Source organism: Dendrobates tinctorius, unplaced genomic scaffold, assembly GCF_039654945.1.
Source record: "Dendrobates tinctorius isolate UK_male_01 unplaced genomic scaffold, ASM3965494v1 ptg000083l, whole genome shotgun sequence".
Lineage (NCBI taxonomy): Eukaryota > Metazoa > Chordata > Amphibia > Anura > Dendrobatidae > Dendrobates > Dendrobates tinctorius.
In genome coordinates this window covers 30,468,590-30,494,322 of record NW_027361751.1, presented here as the reverse complement: position 1 = coordinate 30,494,322, position 25,733 = coordinate 30,468,590, and the positions used below count along the sequence as shown (strand labels likewise).

General features: G+C 45.1%; 1 long non-coding RNA gene across 1 annotated transcript; it reads right to left on the bottom strand.

The window, feature by feature from the left end:
• Window positions 1-939: 939 nt before the first annotated feature.
• LOC141097239 (uncharacterized) lies at window positions 940-25,720 on the bottom strand. The gene is made up of 3 exons (XR_012233897.1): window positions 25,637-25,720; window positions 13,639-13,844; window positions 940-1,459 (listed from the first exon to the last, which is right to left on the bottom strand). It is a non-coding gene; the product is annotated as an uncharacterized lncRNA (long non-coding RNA).
• Between the last annotated feature and the right edge of the window lie 13 nt (window positions 25,721-25,733).

Genomic DNA, 25,733 nt, shown 5'->3' with positions numbered 1-25,733 from the left:
TTACAATTGAGAAATGGCCAAGCGTTGTTTATGGGTTAGGTTATCAAACCTTCGTCTAGAGGACAACTGCTTAAAATCCTCACTTACTAGCTTAGTAAAAATATCTACCGATGGACTGATAGTCAAGGGGGGAATCTAGTGTATTTAGGCCGAATCAGAGGAGGAAACTTACTTGTAGAGGGACCAGTCTGTTCAGCCAGCAACTCCTCCAAATCATGAACTGCTTCTCTTTTGGTCTCACTCAGGGACCCAGGAACATGACTTGCAGTGTGGAGTTTCTTCAAAATAAGAAAATAAGTTTTCTTGAAAATAATTGAAGGTCTTTTAATGCTGTAAAATAATCGAATGAGTTAGTGGGTGAAAAAGTTAACCCCTTACCCAGAACCTCCAGTTGTATCTCCGTAAGTACATGACTTGATAAGTTCGATACCTGCAGATCCCCCCCCCCCCCCCCCCCGAGAGCCACCCTGGGAGACCCCCGATCCAGACGCCTTGGTTTTAGAGGACTGGCGTGTTTCAATCCTCTTAGTAGGAGCCGATTTGTTGTTGGTGCCCAACCCAGAACCTCTCGGCCCCGTGTCATCCTCATGAGTACAAATATTAGAACGTAGAGATGTAGATCTGGAACGTGAATGAGAAGTATTCCTGTATCTTGAGCGAGACCGGCCAGTTGCATCCCACCATCTATAGACTCTTGATGATTGTTTGTCTTGAATATCCCTTTTAAATTTTTTGGCCTTAGTCGCCTGAATGTCTTGGGCCCATTTCTGCAAATCAGAATCTATTTGATCATTCAATTTTTTAAGGGCATCACTAGACATTTCTTTACGTAAAGTAGATTGTAAATCATCAATTTCCGTCTCGATGGTCAACTTGTGCTTTGGCCACTGAATGATCCTGGTATAGAAAGATGAAATTATCCAAGCTCTGGACAAAAAGAATGTTTGAGGGATTTTATTTTACTTGACTAGCAGTGATACAAAAAATGAATTCGGCACTCCACTATTAATTGCAGAAAAACATCAATAATGTTTTATTAACTGAGGTACAAACACTGTGTATAAATATTTTTGACGTTTCGGCCAACACTAGGCCTTCATCAGTACTACAAATAAGCAAACAATATTATGTAAAGAATCTACACGTAGATAGAGACCTTATATGAAAAAATAAAAATAAGGAAATCAGAAATAAAAAAAGCAAAAATAAAAAAAACAAATTTCATAATAGAGTCCTTATTGAGACTCTATGGTGGGATAGAAGCAGCTCAAATAAGCATGACACCATGTATAGCAATGAAGATAGAACACACTGTATTACAAGGACTAGTGAGGTAAATGCAGAATAAAAAAAAAAAATGAAACAGGAAAAAACAGAATAAAAATAAAAAAACTTCTCTATAATCACATACATAATTTTCCGTTTTCATAGACCACACATCAGGTCACATGAGACTGACCTAAAAGGGAGGATATACATAATTAATTAGCATAGTAATACACAAAACAAGGTATGACATAATGTGTAACACGGGACCTATGGATCTATTGAGAATGTACTCACCAATAGACTATCAGAATAATGTAGTAAAGCGCCAGGGTACTTGCACTGAAGTGCTTGAGATAAAGCGCTGTGTGTATACTACTACAGGTGTCTTAAATAAGGAATCTGGTTACCGCGTTGGCGCCATTCTGCCGCGGTCCCGGAAGTGTGGTGGGCATGTTGACGTCACCGGAAGTGACGTAGCGGGACCGGAGAGGGGAAAATCTTCCCCTATGAAAATGTCATTAGTAGTGTTGAGCATTCCGATACCGCAAGTATCGGGTATCGGCCGATATTAGCTGTATCGGAATTCCGATACTGTCTTCCGATACTTTTTTCATATCGGATACCGGAATCGGAAGTTTCCATAATGCTATGAGCCCGCTCGCTTTGATTCAGCCAATGGGAATCCTCAGAAGTGTGGGCACATCCTGTTAGGCATGTAGGCATGTTAACTATTGGCATGGCTGTGATTGGCTGCTGAAATGATGCCATGATGCACTATAAAAGCCACTGCCGCCGCCATTTCTGGTCACTCTGCTGTGAATTCAGTTAGGGACAGGCTGCTGTTGAAGACTGTGAGGGACAGTTAGAAATAGCGATTCTCAAAACAATATTGTGCTTTACCCAGGCTACATAAACCACCACTGTAGCTTTCTTTTCCATAGCAGCAGTGTTCACAGCTGTCTGCAAGGGCTGTGTGAGTGCAGCTCACGCTGTGGAGTGGGTCCTGCAGCCACACCTGGTTATAGGCCCCCCCAGAGTGCCTCACTGCTGCCTCATGCATATTTTTCTTTTTGAGCTGCTTATTTTTAAAAAAAAAAAATTCTATCTAGTGTGCTTCCATCCGTATCCATATACGTTGGTTGTACACTAGTAGTAGACAGCGGAGCCTTTCTGCAGCCTTTCAGTGCTAGTGCCCACTTAGCTGCACTGTTCACGGCTGTCTGTGAGGTTGCTGACTATGTGTGAGTGCAGCTCACGCTGAGTAGTGTGTCCTGCAGCTACGTCTGGTTGTAGGCCGCTCAGCGAGTCACTGCCTCACACATTTTTCTTTTATTGCAGCTCATTTTTTCTCCTAATAGTGTGCATCCATCTGTATCCATATACGGTGGTTGCAAACACTCTAGGAGTAGACAGCGGAGCCTTTCTGCAGCCTTTCAGTGCTAGTGCCCACTTAGCTGCACTGTTCACGGCTGTCTGAGAGGTCTCTGACTGTGTGTGTGAGTACAGCTCACGCTGAGTAGTGTGTCCTGTAGGCCGCTCAGCGTGCGTCACTGCCTCACACATTTTTCTTTAATTGCAGCTCATTTTTTCTTCTCCTATTAGTGTGCATCCATCCCTATCCATCTACATTGGTTGGTTGCAAACACTATATAGGAGTAGATAGAGGAGCCTTTTTTCTGGCTTGTGCCCTTCATCTGCAGCCAGATTAGTATTACCCAATTTTTTTGGAGCCTCATCTTTTGCATTGTAGGTTACCTGCCTGCATTGTAATAGCTGCAAAAAGTTGGTGATACTATCACTGTCAAATCTTTGGTCACATCCTTTTAGTTTTTTTTCACAAAAAAAAAACAATAAAGTTCACCAAACACTTACATTTGAAAGTTGTGTAGGCCACATTAGCTCCTATTAAAGTGTAGTCCACACACACACACACACTTCATAAAATTAGTGTTTCTTCTATCTGTAACCAGCTGTTCAGGAATAAGCACACTAAGGCCCCCCTTTGTACTTTTCTGCCTATCTTTAATCAGTCTAGCAAGATGAAGAAGGCAGGGAGTAAGGCACGTGGGCGTGGAGTTTCAGCAGGGAGAGGACGTGGGGATTCTGTGCCTGCTGCGGGAACCAGTGAGTCAGCAGCCCCCAGTTTTAGCAGGCAACAGTCCTTTATGCGCAGCTTTGTAGGACCTCGCCGTAACCCACTGCTGCGGGAGGAACAAATTGAAGCCGTTGTCGGATGGATGGCAGCTAATGCATCGACTTCAATGACTTCCACATCCTCTCAGGGCCAGAGCACCGAAGAGCAACCATCTGTCTCTTCGCCACCTGCCCAAGTGCCCAGGCAGTCAGAGAGCCCTGGACAGGAGCCATCACAGTCTCTACTTCTGTTGGCTTGGAAAGAGGGGTCCAGCCAAGCAGCATTCCAGAATGTGAAGAAGAGGGAGTATGCAGTGATGCGCAACTTCTTTGTCCCTCTGAATCTGAAGAGGCGGGTGGGCAAGTGCCTATGGTCAGCACACCTCAGTACGCATCAGATGATGACGAGACACAGGTGCCACTTTGATGCGTACGGTGCCGGCGAGACAACCCAGGAGAAGCAGGTGTTTGAAGAGGGGAGTGTAGATGATGAGGTCCTTGACCCATCATGGCGTGAGGAACAGGAAGGTGGTGGGAGCAGCTCTGAGGAAGAGATTCCCCGAACGGCCAAAACAGGAGGGAGAGGGAGGGGGCAGACTTGGTTGCCTGTAGCCTCCACTTCGGCACCCGGTAGGAGCATTCCTCTTTCAAAAGGCAAAACGGGCGATCCCAAGACTTGCAGTGCGTGGTCCTTTTTTGACACAGTTGCAGATGACATTTGCTTTGTCAAATGCAAGCTGTGTCATCAGAAAGTCAAAAGAGGGAAAAATGTCAGCAACCTCAATACCACAAATATGTGGAAACATGTGCGGATCAAGCACGAGCTGGAGTTACACAGACACAGTGAAGACGTAGGCCAACGTACAGCACAACCTACCACCTCTTCAGCTCGTGTTGGGGCCTCTTCCTCCAGCTTACACACAGCTGGTTCGGCTTCCTCACAGGATCACCAAGGAAGAACCTCTGGCACTGTTGTCCGGAGACCCAGTGACATTCCACCCACAGCACCACGTTCCCAGTCATCCTCACACTCCCAAGTCACTCTACAGCCATCGGTAGCACAGGCATGGGAGAAAAGGCGGCCATACTCGACAAACCATCCCCGAGCACAGGCTCTGAATGCTGGCATTGCCAAACTACTGGCCCTTGAAATGCTCTCATTCAGGCTGATGGAGACTGACACCTTCCGGAACTTCATGGCATTGGCAGTCCCACAATACACCGTGCCCAGCTGCTTTTATTTCAGCAGGCAAGCCGTCCCTGCCCTGCAAAAACATGTGGAGGGAAAAATAAAACATGTGCTACTAAACGCCGTCAGTAGCAAGGTCCACCTGACCACCGATGCGTGGACCAGTAACCATGGACAGGGATGATACATTTCCCTCACTGCCCATTGGGTCAATGTTGTGGAGCTGGGTACAGATCTGGAGAGTTGCGTGTACGTGTTCTGCCAACTCCACGGATTGCAGGAATCCAGTCTCTACTGTTATGGATGAGTCACCGAAGGAGGAAAAAACAAAAATAATAGATAAGTCCAGAAAACCAGATTGGGATTCTCATGTGGAACATGTTCGGACTGTGTTCCGGATCTTGAGGGAGAATTCCCTATATGTCAAAGGATCGAAATGCCTTTTTGGGGTACAGAGAATTTCTATTTTGGGATTTATTTTGTCTCCGTCAACTATTGAAGTGGACCCGGCCAAGGTACAGGCCATTTATGATTGGGTTCAGCCCACTTCTTTGAAGGCCCTCCAGAAGTTTTTGGGTTTTGCTAATTTTTATCGGAAATTTATAGCAACATTTTCTAGTATTGCCAAGCCATTGACTGATCTGACTAAGAAGGGTGCTGATGTGTTGAATTGGTCTCCGGAGGCTGTTTCTTCCTTTCAGGAGCTGAAGCGAAGATTCACTTCTGCCCCGGTTTTGCGGCAACCTGATGTCTCACTCCCGTTCCAGGTAGAGGTGGACGCTTCTGAGATTGGTGCAGGAGCTGTTTTGTCCCAAAAGGATCCTGTAACATCTAAAATGAATCCCTGTGCTTTCTTTTCCCGAAAGTTCTCTCCATCTGAACGTAACTATGATGTGGGGAATCAGGAACTGTTAGCCATGAAATGGGCATTTGAGGAGTGGAGACATTGGTTGGAGGGAGCTAAACATCAAGTCGTGGTCCTCACTGACCACAAGAATTTGATTTACCTGGAGTCGGCCAAACGCTTGAACCCTAGACAGGCTAGGTGGGCCTTGTTTTTTTACATGTTTTGATTTTGTGGTCTCTTTTCTTCCTGGCACTACGAATGTCAAGGCAGATGCCCTCTCTAGGAGCTTCTTTGCTGATTCTCCTGTGGTGACCAAGGCTGCTACCATCTTAGGCGAAGGGGTAGTTCTTTCTGCCATCTCGCCCGATTTGAGACGTGCTCTGGAAGAGTTCCAGGAGGACAAACCTGAGCGTTGTCCCAGTGGAAAGTTGTATGTTCCTGACCAGTGGAAGAAGAGAGTGATGTCTGAAGTTCATTGCTCTGCATTGGCTGGTCATCCAGGTATTTTTGGTACTAGAGATCTGGTGAGTCGGTCTTTTTGGTGGCCCACCTTGTCTCATGATGTCAGGAATTTTGTGCAGTCCTGTGGGACTTGCTCCCGGTCTAAACCTTGTTCTCGCTCTAGTGGGTTGTTGATGCCTTTGCCGGTCCCCAGGAGGCCATGGACCCATATTTCAATGGATTTTATCTCTGATATGCCTGTCTCTCAGAGAATGACTGTTATTTGGGCGATTTGTGATAGGTTCTCTAAGATGGTTCGTCTTGTACCACTCCCTAAGTTGCCATCTTCCTCTGAGTTGGTGTCCCTGTTTTTGCAACAGGTGGTTCGCTTGCACGGGATTCCTGAGAACATTGTATCTGACAGAGGAGTTCAGTTTGTGTCTAGATTTTGGAGGACTTTCTGTTCCAAGCTGGGAATTCAGTTGTCCTTCTCCTCTGCGTTTCACCCTCAGACCAATGGGCAGACGGAGAGAACAAACCAGACTTTGGAGTCGTATTTGAGATGTTTTATTTCTGCCGATCAGGATGATAGGGTTTCATTTTTGCCCTTGGCCGAATTTGCTTTAAATAATGGAGCTAGTTCTGCCACTTTGATGTTACCTTTTTTTTGTAACTTTGGGTTTCACCCTCGATTTTCTTCAGGGCAGGTGGAGCCTTCTGCCTGCCCAGGTGTTGACACTGTGGTGGAGAGAATGCACCAGATCTGGGACCAAGTAGTGGATAAGTTGTCTCTCTCCCAGGAAAAGGCCCAGCGGTTTTCCATCCGGCGTAGGACCGTTGGTCCCCAGTTTAAGGTTGGTGATCTGGTTTGGTTGTCATCAAAAAATATCGCTATGAAGGTGGCTTCTCCTAAGTTTAAGCCTAGATTTATTGGACCTTACAAGATTTTGGGGATTATTAATCCGGTCTCTTTTCGGTTGGCTCTTCCTGTCACATTTAAAATTCATAATGTGTTTCATAAGTCCTTGTTGAAGAGGTTTGTTGAACCAGTAGTTCCTGGGGTGGCACCTCCTGACCCTGTATTGGTTGAAGGTAACATGGAATATGAGGTAGAGAAGATACTGGATTCCCATCTGGCTAGACGGAGACTCCAGTATTTGGTTAAGTGGAAGGGTTATGGTCAGGAGGATAATTCCTGGGTCTCTGCCTCTGATATTCATGCCAAAAGATTGGTGCGTGCCTTTCATCGGGCTCACCCGGATTGCCCTGGTGGCATGGATGAGGGTTCGGTGACCCCTCCTCAAGGGGGAGGTACTGTTGTGAGTTCATTTTTCCCTTCACTGTTGAGGGCTGATGAACTCCCTCCTCTGGTGAAGGAAGGTAGTGAGGCTGATTACCAAACACCTGGGCAGCTAGATGATGACTGGGTGGCTGGAATTGAGGACTGGATATAAGGCAGCCGACGCCCTTCTGCCTTGCTGGTGATCCTGCTGGATTCTTGGAGACCAGTCTGATTCCTGCGTCTCAAAGCTAAGTTTTTCTTCTCTGCTTTGCACACTTCAGTTTTGTTTTGCCTTGTTTTTTGGGAGTTCTGCCATCCCCGGCCGGGGGTGAGCTGAATTCCATTTTTGTCTCTGATCTGTTGATCTTTTGCTCTGTCTTCAGAATATACCTGAGTGCTGATTTAGTCTTTTGAAGCCTAGCGACTTCAGGGCCTGTTTTTCCTATCAGTCGGTTGGCACATTTTGGATAGGGTTTTTGCGGATGGCAGACAGCAGCTTTCCTATTTTAGTTAGCTTGGGCCCCATCATTTGCTCAACCTAACTTTCTATCTGTGTTAGTGTTTTCATCTTGCTTCACCGTCATTATATGTTGGGGGCTGCCTATTGCTTTGGGGTCTGCTCTGGGGCAGTTTAGTTTTTCCCCTTTCTGTCTTTAGGCTATGTAGTTCTCCGGCTGTGATCGAGGGGTCTAGGGCACCGTAGGAACCCCCCACGGCTACTGCTAGTTGTTGTGGATAGGTTCAGGGGTCTGCAATCCGATAGCTGCCAACCTCTCTGGTTTTTCTGGACTTAGCTAGTATTTTGTTTTTTCCTCCTTCGGTGACTCATCATAACACTTGACATACAGGGAATTCTCCCTCAAAATCCGGAACACAGTCCGAACATGTTCCACATGAGAGTCCCAATCCTTGGAAAAGATCAAAATATCATCCAGATAGATAATCAAAAATTTATCCACAAAGTCTCGGAAAATATCGTTCATGAAGGATTGGAAGACAGAAGGGGCATTAGTGAGCCCAAAAGGCATCACCAGGTACTCAAAATGTCCCTCCAGAGTATTAAACGCCATCTTCCATTCATCCCCATGCTTAATGCGAATAAGATTATACGGTAAACCAACAAGCACCTTTAACTCTGGAGAATAGATCAGAAATCAGGGGTTAACGGATACTGATATTTAACAGTAATTTTGTTGAGGGCACGATAGTCAATACAAGGCCTTAATGAACCATCTTTTTTAGCCACGAAAAAACCCCAGCACCTAAGGGTGAAGAGGATGGTCTAATATGACCCTTCTCCAACGACTCCTTAATATAGGATCGCATAGCCTCGTGCTCGGGAACAGATAAATTGAAAAGCCGACCCTTGGGAAATTTACACCCCGGGCTCAGCTCAATTGCACAGTCATAACTCCTGTGAGGAGGCAAAGACGCAGACTCATTCTCACTAAATACATCATAAAAGTCAGCCAAATAGTCAGGAACATCATGCGACTGGGGAGAGGTGGAGAAAACAGGAGCATCACTAAGGGCACACCGACAACCCCAACACACCACAGACACAGATTTCCAATCCAAAACTGGATTATGGATTTGCAACCAGGGAAACCCCAGAACAATGGTATCATGCAAATTATGCAACACCAAAAATCTGCAATTTTCTTGATGGTCTGAGGCGACCCGCATTACCACCTGGGTCCAAAACTGAGGTTTATTTTTCGCCAAAGGAGTCGCATCAATACCCCTCAAAGGGATAGGCGTCCGCAAAGGCGTCATAGGAAATCCACAACGTTTAGCAAAATCCAAGTCCATCAGGTTCAGAGCTGCTCCCGAATCCACAAAAGCCTTGGCGGAAAATGTGGACAGGGAGCAGATCAGAGTAATTGCCAGAAGAAACTTAGGTTGAACACCACCCACAGAAAATGTGTGAGCACAACGTTTCTCTCATTTAGGCCAGACAGAAATAATATGCGAGGCATCTCCACAAAAAAAAACACAGCTTATTATGCCTACTGAACGCCTGACGTTGCGCCCTGGACAAAACTCTATCACATTGCATAGGTTCAGACATTTGTTCAACAGGTGGCAACACCTCTCGTGCGGTCTTGCGTTCACGCAAACGCCGATCATCCTGAATGGCTAATGACATAGAATCGTCAAGACCAGAGGGAACAGGAAATCCCACCATAGTATCTTTTATGGTTTCTGACAAACCTTTCCGAAAGAGAGCTGCCAAGGCATCATCATTGCAGGTAGTAAGGACCGCCCACTTTCGGAATTTGACAGTAAAACTCTGCAGAATCCCGACCCTGGCTCAATGCCAACAGGGCCTTTTCAGCCTGATCAATAGCATTAGGCTCATCATACAACAACCCCAAGGCTTGAAAAAATGCATCCACATTATTTAGAATAGGATCATCAGGTTTCAAAGAAAACGCCCAATCCTGGGGATTGCCGCGCAGCAAAGAGATGACAATTTTAACCCGCTGTGCGGAGCTCCCCGACGAGTTAGGCTTCAAGGCAAAAAATAATTTACAATTATTCTTGAAATTCAAAAATTTAGACCGATCCCCAAAAAACACATCAGGAGTGAGGATCTTTGGTTCAGCAGCATGTGAATGAGTAATATAGGTGGAAATTCCCCGCACTTCCGCAGCGAGCTGCTCCACACGATCAGACAATTGCTTCATCTCCATTGAGAGAAAAAAAAATTCCCCCTACGGCCTAAGAGATATAGAGGAAAAAATATACACAAAGAAATTCTGACACCTTTTTTTTTTTCATTTACAATTCTTTCCTGCTATTGAGTACCCTAGGATCTGCGGTATGGCTGGTGATTCTGTTATGGATGAGTCACCGAAGGAGGAAAAAACAAAAATAATAGCTAAGTCCAGAAAACCAGAGAAGTTGGAAGCTATCGGATTGCAGACCCCTGAACCTATCCACAACAACTAGCAGTAGCCGTGGGGGGTTCCTACGGTGCCCTAGACCCCTCGATCACAGCCGGAGAACTAAATTAGCCTAAAGACAGAAAGGGGAAATCTAAACTGCCCCAGAGCAGGCCCCAAAGCAATAGGCAGCCCCCAACATATAATGACTGTGAAGCAAGATGAAAAACACTAACACAGATAGAAAGATAGGTTGAGCAAATGATGGGGCCCAAGCTAACTAAATAGGACAGGATAGAAAAGCTGATGTCTGCAATCCGCAAAAACCCTATCCAAAAATGAACAAACAGACTGATAGGAAAAACAGGCCCTGAAGTCGCTAGGCTTCAAAAAGACTATATCAACACTCAGGTATATTCTGAAGACAGAGCCAGAGGTCAACAGATCAGAGACAAAAATGGAATTCAGCTCACCCCCGGCCGGTATGGCTGAACTCCAAAAAACAAGGCAAACAAAACCAGAACTAAAGTGTACAAAAGGCAGAGCAAAATTTAGCTTTGAGAAGCAGAAATCAGACTGGTCTCCAAGAATCCAGCAGGAAATCACCAGGGAGGAGCAGGGCGTCGGCTGCCTTATATCCAGTCATCAGTTCCTGTGACCCAGTCATCATCTACCTGCTCAGCTGTTTGGTGATCAGCCTTACTTCCTTCCTTCGCCAGAAGAGGGAGTTCATCAGACCTCACTGGTGAAGGGAAAAATGAACTCACAACAGGTGGAGCTGTAGTCCCGGGGCAGTGAAGTTGTAATGAATCAGGAGAGGTGCAGGCGGTGTGGAGGATTGTACTCAGATGTAGCGGCGCTGAAGGTGTTAGTGCACAAATGAATGGAGGACACCAGGTGTGCAGTTTCAAAGCTTTACTCACAGTTCGTGGTACACACTGGTGCCTGCCTCCGTGCCGTGTCCTCCTGGGTAGAGACTCAGCCAACCTTCAGGGCAAGTCAGGGCTCTCCTCTCCAACACTCCGCCAACATGTGCTTTTCTGAATGACTCTGCCAATGCGCCTTTAATGGTGAAGCACTCCAATACTAAGTTACCCTGGAATGCCTCCTTACAGATGTTCCTAGAACTCTACTTGCACAGCAGACAGCTATAGCCTGCTTCGGGGACGCCTCACTCCTGGCTCTCTATCCGTTTTGCTGTTGTGCCTCAAGTCTTAGATGGGAGTAGTGCATTTACAGCCTACTACTCCACCGGTGTCTGCTGCAGAACCATAAGTGTCCATACAACCTCGGGGACCATGCCCCGGCCTTGCGCTGAGAACCTATAGGCAGGGTTCCTCTTTCAACCCACGTCTTCTCTCTAAGCCTTCGTTCCGTACTTGTCTTTCTCTCTTATGCAAGTGCAGGTTACAAGTCTACGTCTCTCTCCTTCTGTCCTCTTTCCCATGCCAGCTGGCTCAGATCACTGAGGCAGCTGCAGCACTCCTTCCTCCATCCCTTCTTCCAGGGATCCTCACTCCTGTCTGAGTGACTTCCTTCCCGACTGACCTTCTGTCAGACTGACCTGTAATTCTCTACTTTCCCACTCTTTTATATCTAACTCCACCCACCTCCCAGCACATCCAGTGTTCCAAGCAGGGAACCACCAAAGGTGCTCCAAATATATAGGAGGAGAAAGAGACCTCACTCTGGATATGCTGAACTACCCTGTTGTGTGGGATGCAGGTGTTGGAGTGTGGAAAGGAGTCCCAAACTTACCAGGATGGTGGGGTACCACACCTTAGGAGAAGGTGCAGTACCTCTGTGGTGACTGAGCCTCAGGGGCACCACACTTTCATATCAAACAATGAGAAGGCTGATCAGAGATGCAGCCAAGAGGCCCATGATCACTCTGGATGAACTGCAAAGATCTACAGCTGAGGTGGGACAGTCTGTCCATAGGACAACAATCAGTCGTACACTGCACAAATCTGGAAGAGTGGCAAAAGGAAAGCCTTTTCGCAAAGATATCCATAAAAAGTGTTGTTTAAAGTTTGCAACAAGCCACCTGGGAGACACACCAAACATGTGGAAGAAGGTGCTCTAGTCAGATGAAACTAAAATCGAACTTTTTGTCAACAATGCCAAACGATATGTTTGGCATAAAGGCAACACAGCTCATCACCCTGAACACACCATCCCCACTGTCACACATGGTGGTGGCAGCATCATCGTTTGGGCCTGCTTTTCTTCAGCAGGGACAGGGAAGATAGTTAAAATTGATGGGAAGATGGATGGAGCCAAATACAGGACCATTCTTGAAGAAAACCTGTTGGAGTCTGCAAAAAACCTGAGACTGGGACAGAGATTTGTCTTCCAACAAGACGATGATCCCAAACATAAAGCAAAATCTACAATGGAATGGTTCACAAATAAACATATCCAGTTGTTAGAATATCCAAGTCAAAGTCCAGACCTGAATCCAATCAAGAATCTGTGGAAAGAGCTGAAAACTGCTGTTCACAAACGATCTCCATCAAACCTCACTGAGCTCGAGCTGTTTGCCAAGGAAGAATGGGCAAGAATTTCAGTCTCTCGATGTACGAAACTGATAGAGACATACCCCAAGCAACTTGTAGCTGTAATCGCAGCAAAAGGTGACGCAACAAAGTATTAAGTTAAAGGGGCCGAATAATATTACACACCCCACTTTTAAGTTTTTGAATTTCCACAAAAATGTAAAATAACCAATAAATTTCGTTCAACTTCACAATTGTGTCCCACTTGTTGTTGATTCTTCACCAAAAATTTACATTTGGTACCTTTATATTTGACGCATGGTATGTGGGAAAAGGTTGACATGTTCCAGGGGGCCGAATACTTTTGCAAGGCACTATATATTATATATATAGTGGGCCATTTAAATGGATACACCTAAATTAAATGGGAATGCTTGGTGATATCAACTTCCTGTTTGTGGCACATTAGTATATAAGAGGGGCAAAACTTTTCAAGATGGGTGGTGACCATGGCAGCAATTTTTAAGTTGGCCATTTTGGATCCAACCTTATAAATGGCCCACCCAGATGTATCCATATAAATGGCCCTCCCTGGTCAGGCAGTGTGTGGAGGTCAAACCTGAGATGTCTGTGTTCAGACCTGGTTGGCCTTCATCTGCACCTGCTCCATCTGGCTGCATGGGAGTGATGCAGATATGCTTCAGGTATGGATTGCATTTGATATGGTCTTGCTTTTAAAACATTTAGGAGGCCGCAATGGCACAGTGAATAAATAAAAATGTAGAGTAGGACCCCCCATATGAGATTGCCTTGGCGTGGCGGGGTGGCTCAATATATTGATCAATATTTTGCTAAATGTCTCATTTTGAATGCAGTAAGATATGTGCATATGCACCTCATGTTATGCGTTCTGACCACTGGCAGTGCTGGCTCTTCTCTCTTTTAATATATATATATATATATATATATATATATATATAATCAAGGGCGGGCTGGGCCAGGCGGCAGAGAGACAATTGCCCCCTGGGCTGGTCTCCTAGCAGCAGCTTTGGGCCGCTCAGCCACACATTACTTTAGAAGCGGCACTGTACCTTTATCTGCTCTTCTCAACAAGCAGCATCCTGATTGGTGGAGCAGAGGTCACTCAAGGCTGCAATGTCCTTCCCGCTCTCTGATTGGTGGAGAAGCCGTCCCTAGGGGCTGTACTGTATTCTTCCTGCTCACTGTGCTCCCTTACAATTCCGGTTTTGGGAAGAGGAGCCACTTGCTAGCTTATACTTTGTGGGAATGACGATCACTAAGAAAATAAAGAAAATAGGTCAGGGAAGTAATAGTGCATGGAGACTGCGTGAGTGATATCTGTCACCTTGATTATTGTCCCAAATATACAAACTTGATAAAAAAGGAAATTTAATGAAAGAACCTTCATAACTACAGAACTTTACAGAATACTGGTAAGTACAGACAGTAAAGAGTGACAGACCCCCACTATATATGGAGGGCAGGTAGAGAGGGACAGACCCCCCCACTATACATAGAAGGTAGAGAGGGACAGACCCTCCACAATATATGGAGGGCAGGTAGAGAGGGACAGACCCCCCCACTATATATGGAGGGCCGGTAGAGCGGGACAGACCCCCCCCCCCACTATATATGGAGGGCAGGTAGAGAGGGACAGACCCCCCCACTATACATAGAAGGTAGAGAGGGACAGACCCTCCACAATATATGGAGGGCAGGTAGAGAGGGACAGACCCCCCCCACTATATATGGAGGGCCGGTAGAGCGGGACAGACCCCCCCCCCCCACTATATATGGAGGGCAGGTAGAGAGGGACAGACCCCCCCACTATACATAGAAGGTAGAGAGGGACAGACCCTCCACAATATATGGAGGGCAGGTAGAGAGGGACAGACCCCCCCACTATATATGGAGGGCCGGTAGAGCGGGACAGACCCCCCCCCCCACTATATATGGAGGGCAGGTACAGAGGGACAGACCCCTCTGTGGTGTGACTGGTGGTTGCGTGGTTAATGGAAGGTATGTGTCACGGGGATGGCAGCGCCCTGTGATGTAGCCCGGAGTGTTTTCTTAAGTAGTTGTTGTTCACATTTGGGTCTGGGCTACGGGTAGCTTTGAGAGTTGGGAGGGTCGGGCTACCCATGTACCACACACTGTGGAGAGGGGGCTCACTGTACCCCGTTTTGTCTGAAGATATGTGTGTGGTTGTGAATCTGCAGGACCTGTGATGAGGTCATGAACATGTGACTAGCCATGTGATTGGTAACTGGGAGTGGTTACAGGCTATCTAAGGAACAGGTGTGTTGCACAGGTGTGAGAGAGTGCTAGGCGTCTGTCAGTGTGGAGTATGAGGGGAGCATTACTAATTATTTATAAGTAAAATACAACCTTTATTGAATCAAAAAACAAAACAAACACACAGAAATCCACAAACAACCGTGTCACCTATATAGGCCCTAAATCGGGGCCCTGATAACAGCTACCTACCAGCGGAGGTTGGCACCCTAAACACAATCGAGATTGGCGCCCCCGCTCCACGATGGCTGACCCTGTTACTCCTAGACAACCCTGGACTGGTGCAACACACATTCACCATTTAATTAGGAAAGGAGTGTAAAGGTGTCGCCGGTAAGGGTAGGTTTAGGCAACAATAGAAAAGGTGCAAAAAAAGTGCTGTAAACATGAGACATAAAGTGACAAGTGCAAACAAATGAGTACCTGACTATATTGTTCCCTGTGACAGAACACCTGCCTGTCAGTGGAGGTTGGCACCCTACTTGTCAGTGGAATGGCGCCCCCGCTCCACGACGGCTATCCCTGAAGTTCCTGATATAACTGATAAATTAAACAAGGATAGCAAAAGCTAGATAGCCAGAAGGTGCATTTAACCCTTAAGGCCAATATTGGCCCACAAGAGAGAAATAATTAAATCATGTTGATAACAATAAAAGGGTACTCAAAGTTGGTGGTTGATGGAGTGAAACCTCAACGCGTTTCTCCTTTTAGGATCATCAGGAGGCAGATAATCAGATGCTGTGTGCAGACCGACCAAACTCCCCATATATATATATAACATAACAGTCAATAGATGCCAATCAATCCTCCATGTTGAAGAGGTCCAATCAATAAGATACAGCAAATGGGGCTAGCCACAGACAAACACATACACATAGCCATGCCCCTATCCTCTCTAAACCAGAAATGGGCTTTGTGTCATAGGTGGATCAGCCCACCATAGGAAAACATAGCTGTCAATCACAAATGCAACCAATGGGTTAATAAGCTACTGGGCGGTATTGCTTGGTGTGCGTTCCACATGGAGCGCAATTATGTCCACAGCTGATGACACATACAGCCAGGAAGTAGTCACACTAAGTGCGCTTCCTGTTCCATATGAGGGAGCGCAGATGAATGATCTACTGCGCATGTCCGCCATAATAGACGCTGGCGTTGTACCCACGTGAGTCCCGGGTGTCTCCTGGGCAACAAGCTCCACCCCCCTCTAATCACTGTGGACGCCAGTGACACGCATGCCCGGAGTACCCCCCGGGAAGCGCATCAGTGCCTGCACAGCCCACCGCTGATAATCGTGGGCGCTGCTACCGCGCATGCCCGGGGCGCCTCCCGGGGAGTGCACCAATAATTATTCAGCCCACCGCGATTGTTAAGTGAGTTTGCCTAGGTTGCTCAGGAAAGAGGTATATCTTTGTACCTTGTTAGCCAGTAGATAGAAAAATATTCAGAATTGAGAGTCCTCAGTGGTTGATACCTTTTAATGGCTAACTGAAAAGATGGTAACACATTGCAAGCTTTCGAGACTACTCAGGTCTGATCTTTTCAGTTAGCCATTAAAAGGTATCAACCACTGAGGACTCTCAATTCTGAATATTTTCCTAGGTTGCTCAGGTACTCACTGAGGAGAGCGGGTGCTCGAGAGACATGTTCGCGTCCCCACGGCTTCATATTCATGGATATTAGACAGCTTCAAAACATGTGAGGATTGCCTGACATAGTCATCCATAAAGTATAATGCGCTGCCCATAGTCCTCCATATATGATAATGCACGGTCCAAAGTCATCCATAAAGTATAATGCACCCCACATAGTCATCTATAAAGTATAATACACCCCACATAGTCATCCCTAAAGTATAATGCACCCCACATAGTCATCCATAAAGTATAATGCACCCCACATAGTCATCCATAAAGTATAATGCACCCCACATAGTCATCTATAAAGTATAATGCACCCCACATAGTCATCCATAAAGTATAATGCACCCCACATAGTCATCCATAAAGTATAATGCACCCCACAGTCATCCATAAAGTATAATGCACCCCACATAGTCATCTATAAAGTATAATGCACCCCACATAGTCATCCATAAAGTATAATACACCCCACAGTCATCCATAAAGTATAATACACCCCACAGTCATCCATAAAGTATAATGCACCCCACATAGTCATCCATAAAGTATAATGCACCCCACATAGTCATCCATAAAGTATAATGCACCCCACATAGTCATCCATAAAGTATAATGCACCCCACATAGTCATCCATAAAGTATAATGCACCCCACAGTCATCCATAAAGTATAATGCACCCCACATAGTCATCCATAAAGTATAATGCACCCCACATAGTCATCCATAAAGTATAATGCACCCCACATAGTCATCCATAAAGTATAATGCACCCCACATAGTCATCCATAAAGTATAATGCACCCCACATAGTCATCTATAAAGTATAATGCACCCCACAGTCATCCATAAAGTATAATGCACCCCACAGTCATCCATAAAGTATAATGCACCCCACAGTCATCCATAAAGTATAATGCACCCCACAGTCATCCATAAAGTATAATGCACCCCACATAGTCATCCATAAAGTATAATGCACCCCACATAGTCATCCATAAAGTATAATGCACCCCACATAGTCATCTATAAAGTATAATGCACCCCACATAGTCATCCATAAAGTATAATGCACCCCACAGTCATCCATAAAGTATAATGCACCCCACAGTCATCCATAAAGTATAATGCACCCCACAGTCATCCATAAAGTATAATGCACCCCACATAGTCATCCATAAAGTATAATTCACAGTTCATAGTGATCCATGTTGTAGTATAGACAGCTTCTGCTGACTTCGGCGGGCCCCTCATTTGTTACGCCTCTGCTTACATTATACAGGGGGCACTGTGGGGGGTTCACACTATATAGAGAGTGCTTTATGAAAGCTCATACTGTATATAGGATGCAATGTGGGGGCTCATTCTGTATATAGGAGGCTTTGTAGGGACATGATGTATATAAGAAGTTTTGTGGGAGGTCATACTGTATGTAGGAGAATATGTTGGAGGTCATACTGTATACAGTGTGCTATGTGAGGGCTTATATTGTATTTAGAGAGACTCTGTGGTGACTCGCATTGTATATAGAGAAACTATGTGAGGACTCACACTGTATAGTGTGGCTTTATGAGAGCTCATACTGTATATAGGACGCTGTTTGGGGGCTCATACTGTATATAGTAGGATTTGTGGATTGTCATACTGTATACAATGGGACAGGACCAGCATCAGGGCATTACTGTCCTTACTGTCGTATGGAGCTCGGTGAGCAGAGGGGGCGCAGACCGCCCCCTTTACTCGTCTGGCCCCAAGGGCAGAATCTTGCCAATTTATTCTTATGACGCACTTTCAGTTAAAATCTATTGCCGCGTGGGCCCACATGGCAACAGTTAAAAGCTGGCAGCCAATCACAGGACGGCAGCTGACTTCGGCACACACGTCGCCGGCGAATGACGTCACTGTCATGTGCAGGGGAGTCCGCACCTCAAATGGATGAGGGAGACGACAATGCTTGACCGTGGCCAGGTAAGGAGAAACCTTTTCTTTATATTGAAAGAGACAGGGTCATGGGACACATGAGGCAGGATAGAGACAGATGAGGCAGGATGGAGACAGGTTGGGCAGGATCATGGGACAGATGGGGCGGGATCAAGGGACACAAGGGGCGGGATCAAGGGACACAAGGGGCGGGATCAAGGGACACAAGGGGCGGGATGAAGACAGATGGGACAGCATGGAGAAGTCAGATGGGGAAGGATGGACACGTCACATGGAGCAGGATGGAGACGTCACATTGGGCAGGATGGAGACCGATGGGGCAGCTTGGGAGATCATAATGGGCAAGTTGGGGATACATGGAGCAGGTTGGAGACACACTGGGGAGCAAGATGGGAGAACATATGGGGAGAATGGAGACACATGGAGTCACATGTCACGGTATTTGTCCCTTGTATGTTGTATTATTCAGTCACTATGTGGTGGTAATATGTGGTCTGGCCATGGTATGATGATATTTGTCTCATGTATGTGATATTATTCATCATTTTAAAAAATATATTACATGATATAAAGGGGCTATGTGGGGCTCATACTGTATATATGAAGCTGTGTGGGGGCTCCTACTTTATATAGAAGGCTATGTGGGGGCTCATACGGTATATAGGAGGCTACATGGAAACTCATACTGTGTGTAGGGGCTATGTGAGGGCTCATGCTGTATATAGGAGGGTATGTCTGGTCTCTTTGTATATAGAGAGGCTATGTGGGGTCGCAAACTCTATATAGAGAGGATATGTTCTTCCACTGTATGCAGAGGGCTATGTGGGGGCTCATACTATATATAGGGGGACTATGTGAGGCTCACACTGTATAAAGGGGCTATGTGGGAGCTCACTGTATGTAGAATATGGAGGCTTCTACCATATAGGTGGCTATGTGGGGGCTCATACTATATTTAGGTGGGCTATGTGCAGGATCATATTGTATATTGGAGGCTATGTGAGGGCTCATACTGTATGTAGTGGGCTTATGTGTGGTCTCATCCTGAACAAGGGGCTTTATGGGGATTTGTATGTGGGTGTTTACACTGTATATATATGGGCTATGTGAGGGCTCATACTGTATGTATCAAGCTGTGTGTGAGCTCTTACGGTATATATATCTAAAGGGAGTGGGCCTAAACCAATGGCACTTCAATACAACTACATATCCAACAAGACCAACGAAGTTATGCCATATAAAAATAGCCTTTATTAATGCATTATGCCAAAAAACATCTAAAACCATTTAAAAAGAGATACATGTCCATTAAACCTTACAAGGAAATGCATGCATATCCTGCCACATGGCAGACAAACACCAAGAAAGAGCATACAGTATAAAATATAAGCTCATATAGCAGTACAATGACTGACAAAAGTATATGTAAATTGCTCCAATTTGTGTTTGTCCAGAAAACACTCTGCAAGTATCAAGGTGAAAACAAAATACGTCTGTAAAGATTATTCTAAGTAATGCTAGTTTCAGACTAGCGTTTCTGGGCGCAGCGCAGGGCCGCCGCTAAGCCCCACCCCCGGCCGCGCCCCCTCCTGTCATCTCCTCCGATCGCATGACTGTGCATGCGATCAGCGTACCCTATACTTAGCGTTGGGTACACTGATCGTGTGCTGGTCTGATTTTGCTGGCACTGCGCCCTTTTGACGCTGCGCCCAGCGCACAAAAATGCAACATAGCAAAAGGGCGCAGCGCCAGCAAAATCAGACCAGCGCATGATCAGCGCACCCAACACTAAGTATAGGGTACGCTGATTGCATGCACAGTCATGCGATCAGAGGAGGAGATGACAGGAGGGGGCGCGGCCGGGGGTGGGGCTTAGCGGTGGCCCTGCGCTGCACCCAGAAATGCTAGTCTGAAACTAGCCTAAGGTAATATCCCATGTGTAGTGTTGAGCATTCCGATACCGCAAGTATCGGGTATCGGCCGATACTTGCTGTATCGGAATTCCGATACCGACTTCCGATATTTTTTCAATATCGGAATTCGGCATCGGAATCGGAAGTTCAGTTGATTGACGGCCTGACGTCATCATGATGCGCGGTGTGTGCGCATCATGATGCGCCGTCATTTCGGGCCTTCCGGGGGTCTCTGCCGGCCTGCCGGGGGGCTGTGCCGGCCTGCCGGGGGGCTGTGTGGACTGCCCGGGGTCTGTACCGGCCTGCCGGGGGGCTGTGCCGGCCTGCCGGTGGTCTGTGCACCCTGTGGGGGTCTGTACCGGCCTGCCGGGGGGCTGTGCTGATGTCCGGGGGTCTGTGCAAGCATCGTCCGATGGGACTACAAGTCCCATCGGGCGATGCCTGCTACCATGACAGTGATTGACACATTAGCCAATGATGGGACAGTAGTAGTCCCATCATCCGGCTAATGTGTTAAATGTTAAAAAAAAAAAAAATACTACATACATACTACATGCTACATACATACTACATATATACTACATACATGCTACATACATGCTACATACATACTACATGCATGCTACATACATACTACATATATACTACATACATACTGCATGCTACATACATACTACATACATGCTACATATATACTACATGCTACATACATACCACATACATACTACATATATACTACATGCTACATACATACTACATACATGCTACATATATACTACATGCTACATACATACCACATACATACTACATGCATGCTACATACATACTACATACATACTACATACATACTACATATATACTACATGCATGCTACATACATACTACATGCTACATACATACTACATATATACTACATACATACTACATATATACTACATACATACTACATACATACCACATATATACTACATACATACTACATGCATGCTACATACATACTACATGCATGCTACATGCATGCTACATACATACTACATGCTACATACATACTACATATATACTACATGCATGCTACATACATACTACATACATACTACATGCTACATACATACCACATATATACTACATACATACAATACATTCATACAATACATACATAGACATACAGTACATATAACATAGAGTAACATACTTACCAATACTTGTCACATTGTTCCCCGAAGCCATTGTCTTTCCGGAATAAATATTAACATAACAAACCACAAAAATACTCACCCACGATCCGAAGCAGTCCACGAGTGTGTCCCACGACGATCTTGGGTAGAGAACGGCAGCATCAGATGATGCTGCCGTTCTCTACGGGCTGCAGGAATCCAATGACGGAAGGTAGGTATCCTTCCGCACTGTATTCCTCCGCCACTTAAAAAAAAAAAAAGTCCCTAGTCTCACTTTATGCCATTGCTGTGTGGGAATTTCCCACACAGCAATGGCATAAAGTGAGACTAGGGACTTTTTTTTTTTTTAAGTGGCGGAGGAATACAGTGCGGAAGGATACCTACCTTCCGTCATTGGATTCCTGCAGCCCGTAGAGAACGGCAGCAACAGCTGATGCTGCAGTTCTCTACCCAAGATCGTCGTGGGACACACTCGTGGACTGCTTCGGATCGTGGGTGAGTATTTTTGTGGTTTGTTATGTTAATATTTATTCCGTAGACGACAATGGCTTCGGGGAACAATGTGACAAGTATTGGTAAGTATGTTACTCTATGTTATATGTACTGTATGTCTATGTATGTATTGTATGAATGTATTGTATGTATGTAGTATATATGTGGTATGTATGTAGCATGTAGTATGTATGTAGTATGTATGTAGCATGCATGTAGCATGTAGTATGTATGTAGCATGCATGTAGCATGCAGTATGTATGTAGCATGCATGTAGTATGTATGTAGTATGTATGTAGTATGTATGTAGCATGTATGTATGTAGCATGCATGTAGTATGTATGTAGCATGCATGTAGTATATATGTAGTATGTATGTGGTATGTATGTAGCATGTAGTATGTATGTAGCATGCATGTAGTATGTATGTAGTATGTATGTAGTATGTATGTAGCATGTATGTAGCATGCATGTAGTATATATGTAGTATGTATGTAGCATGCATGTAGTATATATGTAGTATGTATGTGGTATGTATGTAGCATGTAGTATGTATGTAGCATGCATGTAGTATATATGTAGTATGTATGTAGCATGTAGTATGCAGTATGTATGTAGCATGCATGTAGTATATATGTAGTATGTATGTTGCATGTAGTATGAATGTAGCATGTATGTAGTATGTAGTATGAATGTAGCATGTATGTAGTATGTATGTAGCATGTATGTAGTATGCATGTTGTATGTATGTAGCATGTAATTTTTTTTTTTTTTTACATTTAACACATTAGCCGGATGATGGGACTACTACTGTCCCATCATTGGCTAATGTGTCAATCACTGTCATGGTAGCAGGCATCGCCCGATGGGACTTGTAGTCCCATCGGACGATGCCTGCACAGACCCCCGGAGCCTGCACAGACCACCGGCAGGCCGGCACAGCCCCCCGGCAGGCCGGCACAGCCCCCCGGCAGGCCGGCACAGCCCCCCGGCAGGCCGGCACAGTCCCCCGGCAGGCCGGCACAGCCCCCCGGCAGGCCGGCACAGCCCCCCGGCAGGCCGGCACAGCCCACCGGCAGGCCGGCACAGACCACCGGAGCCTGCACAGACCCCCTGGCAGGCCGGCACAGCCCCCCGAAAGGCCCGTACAGACCCCAGAGAGGCTGTACAAGGGCAGGAAAGGGTTTTTCTTATTCCGATACCGGAAGTCCCATAGACTTGAATGGGACTTCCGGTATCGGAATCGGCGATACCGATACTTTTTTTAAAGATCGGCCGATACCATCCGATACGATACTTTGAAGTATCGGATGGTATCGCTCAACTCTACCCATGTGTTTAGCAATGACCAGTTAGGTTGTGATGTATAATCTGTCAAACAATAGGCAGAGGTGGCTTGTAGTGCTAGATAGTATAGCATGCATATTTGTCAATATCACACAGTGCCACACATCAGGAAACCAGCGCATAGGAAAGTATACATATATATATATATATATATATTGCAAAGTGCAGTAGTGCGCAGGCAAAAGATCCAAAATAAAGTCTATGATAGAAAAGACTATGTATGAGAGAGACTACCAGCTGGTTATACATGCATTTCCTTGTAAGGTTTAATGGACATGTATCTCTTTTTAAATGGTTTTATATGTTTTTTGGCATAATGCATTAATAAAGGCTATTTTTATATGGCATAACTCCGTTGGTCTTACGGTATATAGTGGGGCTATATATGGGCTCATACGGCATATAGGGGTGTCAGTATACTTAATTCTGCTGACTATTAAGAGATACTAATAATATTATTTTATTATATTATAATAATCGTAACTAATATTTTAATATTCATATTGAGCAGAATTAATTTCAGCCTATTGGTTTGGCCCTCCAGAACAGTCATAGTCTCTCATGTGGCCCCTTGGGATAATTAATTGCCCCCCCTCGTATATAGCAATATTGTCTATAGTGTCCTCTACTATTTACTGGCCGTTTTTCTCACAGTGGTATATCCACCTTCCCATCCAACCACCCATATAATCTAATCTTCTGTATTACTGGGATATATCAGTAATTATTGTGCATTTATCGCTGTTCAAATCAGTAGAAACTACTCTGGAATTACATTGTAATAATGACATTGTGGCACTTTGTAAAAGGTTTCAGAGGTGAAGGTGCATAATTAGAGTCAATGTCATCTATACGGTAATGAATTGGTTGCATGGCCTGGTCTGGTCTGCTGCTCCTGCTGATGATGTCACGGAATGTTGTTTTTTCTGGCATTATGACATCACACATTCTTATAAGGTTCTCCAGAGACAACATTCCATTTGAGGGTTATAGTTAGTGGATAGAGAGGTATGACATCAGGTGAGTATAATAAAAGCTGTTTTTCTTGTCTTTCACGTCGGGTTGGGGACAAATATACAGCATTACAGAATATAGACTATAACAATGAACTGGGGAGATTGTTAAATGAAGGAGATGCTGCCTTTGTCTGTACATAGTGACTCAAGTATATAGTGCCAAGTACTGATCATATTAGATGGTGGTGGCCCAGTCTTGCCCAGGGGCCCACCGGAGGATTCTCCTGTTCTCTTGTGGGACAGTCCTGTGGCCGTATCTCATAATGGTCAAACCTGGTGACAGGTTCACTTTAAGTCCTCACTACAGGCTAGCCACACAAACCATGCGACTGTGTGAGCAATGTGGTTAATTATCAGCTAAGTAATATTTAATTCTTTTTACACTGAATTACTATTTTCTGTCACTTCTGATGAACCTTTAAAAGGGGACACATGACAAGTGTAATGGTTATAGAGGGACACGACTTATAGCGTCTAGTTTATTTACCCCCAACCTCCGCGGCAAGGTAGGGTCACAATAGTAGCAGCCTAGGGTGAGGCTCCGGCCACTGTTTTTTCTTAATGGCAATCAAGTGATGTGGAGCTACTGAAATAGGTTAACGCTTGGTGTTACAGATCGGCTTCACAAGCTATATTATCATTGAGCACAACATGGTGTCTTATAAGGAGCTATATACAGACACATTTTAGTTTTCATTGCCAATCTGCCTTCTCTTGATCAGACTGACATAACATATACTGAATAAGAGCATTGTTGTTTTGTACATATGCTGTTTGCAAGACTATGCATTTATCTGGGGGATAAAATGCTGTGTGTTCTGCACTTGGCACTTTGATCATTTTGGAGACATTACTGTGATACCAGTGTAAAAATCCAAGATCACCTCCCATTGGAGTACAGATCAACACCAGAGCATTTCAAATGGTAAAATATAATTACTTTTATTAATACAAATATCAAAACATTAAAAGACATACAAGTTTCCAAGATCAGTGCAAAAAGAGAGGGACCTGCAACTCCCATTATATATATTTTTCTGCTGCATGGTATAGCCTCATAGCTAATAAGCAATCCGTTAATGTATGCTCCTGGAAAGCTATACTATAAATGTCTGCTGTTTACTCAAACATGCAGAGTATAATGACTACACAGCACAAGCTCATCGGCTCAGATAAACCAAAGTTATATAATAACATCCATGGTATACCTATGTAAACTAGTTAGCATTAAAGCTACTGAGGCCATTACCTGAATCCTGGCAGCGTTAATAGAAGTCCCCTGGGAGAAAAATCTCTCCACCCCGCCATGCACGTTTCGCTCCCAGCTTCCTCAGGGGGCGTGTCTA